At 32.2% G+C, this 4,598-nt stretch overlaps 1 protein-coding gene across 5 annotated transcripts in view; it reads right to left on the reverse strand.

Annotated features, from left to right (window-relative positions):
* Nucleotides 1-4,598, reverse strand: part of LOC114338015 (probable chitinase 10) — a 172,932-nt gene that overhangs the window by 104,129 nt on the left and 64,205 nt on the right. The window lies entirely within an intron of this gene.

Consider the following 4,598-nt stretch of genomic DNA (forward strand, 5'->3'; position numbering starts at 1 on the left):
CCTTATTTATTTTATTTGTATGACAAAAAAAACAAAGTATAAAGGAAATTTGGTGCGAATACAACAAATTCATATACCTTAAATGACAGAACTTCTGTAAAACTAACCCTTTAAACATCAAATTCTACTTTCAAATGAAAACAAACATTGGAATAAGAATGTACACCATTTTTATTTAGTTGCAATGCGAAGTCAAAACTGTCTTAATTCTTACTTAGTTCAGAGAGCGCAACCAGCACACTTATCGACGATTTCACCACTTTTTAGTGGTTCTTCAGAGAACTCATAGGTTGCTATCTCTATGTTAAATAGAAATTTTCGACTCTATTAGTCCATGTATTGCAACTGACAAGATGGTAGTAGGTGCTTAGCGGCATCTGCTAAATAAAAGTAAAAACTTTCATCCTAATAAAAATATTTAAAAATATTTTTAAAAGATATTTATTTCAAAAATTAATTGGACCATTTTTCTGGTAACACCTTCATGGCTTCTATAAATTGCAAGCCAGATGGATGCTGAAGCGCAGAAGACAAAAGGGAATTCTAAAACAGGCAATTCACGACCCCGTCTATTCAGCGTTGTAAATTCCAACGGAAAATGGAACCAGGTTATTCAAACGAGTAAGGCTAATATAAAATAAAAATGTATACCATTTTTATTCAGTTGCAATGCAAAGCCAAAACTGTTTTAATTTTTACTTAGTTCAGAGAGCGCAACCAGCACCCTTATCGACGATTTCACCACTTTTTAGTGGTTCTTCACAGAATGCATAGGTTGCTATCTCTGTCCTAAGTAGAAATGTTCGATTTTATTAGTCCACGCATTTCAACTGACGAGATGGTAGTAGGTGCGTAGCGGCAGCTGCTAAATAAAACTCAATATTTTCATCCTAATAAAAATATTTAAAAATATTTTTAAAAGATATTTAATTGAAAACTGATTGGACCATTTTCCTGGTAATACCTCCATGGCTTCTAAAATTGCAAGCCAGATGAATGCTGAAGTGAAGAAGACAAAAGGGAATTCTAAAACTTGCAACTCACGACCCCGTCTGTTCAGCGTGGTAAATTCCAACGGAAAATGGACCCAGGTTACTTAAAGGAGTAATACTAATATAAAATAAAAATTTATACAATTTTTATTCAGTTGCAATGCGAAGCCACAACTGTCTTAATTTTTACTCATAGTCCAGAAAGCCTCTGCGCATCCGCTAGGAAAAATATTTTAATTCGGATGTTTTGCACAATCTTACTCAAAAAGGACCCCTTTTAACAAATTTGCATGTTGCGAGGACCAAAAGGTGGTCAACAATTTTTTAAACGTTTTTTTTTTGTTTTTTTACTAAAATAATTTTTTTTGCATGGAACAAAATTTTTTTAGGTTTTTTGGATCATTCCAAACAGAAAAGGTCTTTAGTGACTTTTTTCTAAAGTTGACAGTTTTTGACATATAAGCGATTAAAAATTGAAAAATTGCGAAATCGGCCATTTTTAACCCTCAAAAACTATGTGAGAAACTGAAAATTTGAAAGTTACCAAGATAGATAGATATTCTATAACCATCTATTGATGAAATTCCGATGAGTTTTTTGCAATACAATATCAAAAACCCCTTTATTTTTTAATTGCCAATCAAGCGTGCGCGACACTATTTTCCACCGTTGCATGTGAATGGTGCAAATGAAAGGAATAAATTCGTTATTTCGTAAACCGGCGACTTTGAGGAAAAATTCCGAAACAGGTCGATTTTTATTTTAAGTTATGATATTGTGACATATATGGTACACTAGTGACGTCATCCATCTGGGCGTGATGACGTAATCGATGATTTTTTTAAATTAGAATAGGGGTCGTGTACTAGCTCATTTGAAAGGTTCTTCAATTCTCTATTCAGTAATATAAACATTTACATAATTATTTATACAGGGTGTTCAATAATTTAATTTTTTGCCAATTTGCCAAATGATTTAATTTAATAAAAATTTTTTGGACACCCTGTATAAATAATTATGTAAATGTTTATATTACTGAATAGAGAATTGAAGAACCTTTTAAATGAGCCAGCACACGACACGTATTCTCATTTAAAAAAATCATCGATTACGCCATCACGCCCAGATGGATGACGTCACTAGTATACTATATATGCCACAATATCATAACTTAAAAATAAAAACCGATCTGTTTTGGGATTTTTCCTTAAAGTCACCGGTTTATGAAATAACGAATTTATTCCTTTCATTTGCACCATACTGTATACACATGTAACGGTGGAAAATAGTGTCGCGCACGCTTGATTGGCAATTAAAAAACAAAGGGGTTTTTGATATTGTATTGCAAAAACTCTTCGGGATTTCATCAATCGATGTTTAAAGAACATCTGCCTACCTTAGCAACATTCAAATTTTCAGTTTTTCACATAGTTTTTGAGGGTTAAAAATGGCCGATTTCGCAATTTTCAATTTTTAATCGCTTATATGTCAAAAACTATCCACTTTAGAGAAAAGTCACTAAAAACCTTTTCTGTTTGGAATGATCCAAAAAATCAAAAAAAAAAATTGTTCCATGCAAAAAAAAATAATTTTAGGAAAAAAACAAAAAAAAAAACGGTTAAAAAATGTTTGACCAACTTTTGGTCCTGGCAACATGCAAATTTGTTAAGAGGGGTCCTTTTTGAGTAAGATTGTGCAAAAAATCCGAATTAGAATATTTTTCCTATCGGATGCGCAGTGGCTTTCTAGACTATCAGTTCAGAAAGCGCAACCAGCACTCTTATCGACGATTTCACCACTTTTTAGTGGTTCTTCAGAGAATGCATAGGTTGCTATATCTGCCCTAAGTATACATTTTTGACTCTATTAATCCAGGCATTGCAACTGGCGAGATGGTAGTAGGTGCGTAGCGGCATCTGCTAAAAAAAAGTCAAAGTTTTATCCTAATAAAAATATTTTTAAAAGATATTTAATTGAAAACTTATTGGACCACTGTTCTGGTAACACCTCCGTAGCTTCTAAAAATTGCAAGCCAGATGGATGCTGAAGCAAAGAAGACAATGGTCGTGAATTTCAAGTTTTTAAATTCCTTCTTGTCTTCTTCGCTTCTGCATCCATCTGGCTTGCAATTTTTAGAAGCCATTTTCTATTAGGATAAAAACATTGACTTTTATTTAGCAGAAAACCGCTACGCACCTACTACTATCTCGTCAGTTGCAATGGGTGGACTAATACTTAGTAGGTACAGAGATAGCAACCTATGGATTCGCTTCAGCATCCATCTGCCTTGCAATTTTTAGAAGCCATGGAGGTGTCCAGGAAAAAGTTCCAATAGTTTTTAAATTAAATATCTTTTAATAGTTTTTTATGATATAAGTGTTAAAAGTACAATTTTAAGTCACGCATGTGACAGTCTGCAGAATGAGCGAAGCGAATTCTGCAATTCACATGAGTTCCTTAAAAATGTACTTTTTAACACGTATATCATACTATATTTTTTCTACAATCGTTATAAATTTATAAAATACAATATTTTTGTTAATTGCTGAAACCTTGAAACCTATGACCCGTAAAAGTTAGAACTGGTTGTCTACCGCCGAGGGGAATGTCTAAAAATTCTTAGCGAATATATTATACCGTTACATAAACTTGTTTTTTCTAAAAACGTGTTAAAAATGCAATAATACATTTTAAATTAAATTTTAAAAAACCTTTTAAAACAACTTTTTCAAATTGTGCAAGTTGTACTATTAATATTAATGTTAATAAATGAAATATAAATATTTTGACGTTTCATAATTTGACAATTCGCTTTTAACTGCAGTGCCTTAAAAATTTTAAAGCACCAGTGCCTTAAAGTAGCATTTTTAACGCTCCTATGGAGTGCTAAAAACTGCATTGTTTTAACACAGTTGTAGAAAAAATATTTTTAAATATTTTTATCAGGATGAAAACTTTGACTTTGAAAAAACATTGAATTGAAAAAGGCATTCTCAATGGATACTGCTCTCTGAGGTGTATCCTTAATATAGTAATATTTCAATAGCGTAGTAGTACTCAATTCATTAATTTTTCTGCCAATGAGTTGGTTCCAAGTTAATATTACTCCTTTATAAATAAACATCATGAGCCCTAGAAAGTTGATCAATCCAGAGGTATTATACATAAAAAAATCTTCCCCTCTTAACTTTTCCCATGCATGAAATTATTCACGAATTACTTTTTATACTAGGTTTTTTTTACTCACAGATAGTGGGTACGATGGTTCAGCGGTTTAATGTTGAGTTCATCAATCTCTTCAATAGTGAAAAAATATTAAACACTTCAACAAAATAACTTTATAAAATACGTCCACGGGATAATAGCCATTTCCACAGGATAATTATTACCACCGACAGTACATATCAATGATACTACACATCGACGTAGGTTTCACTTTATGTTTTGATTTAACTTTTTTGAAAATGAATCATGACGCATGGGTAAAGCTAAAATAAACAACTTTATCATTGTTAAGTTCATCCAGGTCAGAGTTATGCACTAGATTTTTTAGGTGGAGGTAAGGAGAAGCTAAAGTCTTTGACGGCCATCTAAATTCTTCATTGC

Source organism: Diabrotica virgifera, chromosome 4, assembly GCF_917563875.1.
Source record: "Diabrotica virgifera virgifera chromosome 4, PGI_DIABVI_V3a".
In the NCBI taxonomy this organism is placed as follows: Eukaryota; Metazoa; Arthropoda; class Insecta; order Coleoptera; family Chrysomelidae; genus Diabrotica; species Diabrotica virgifera.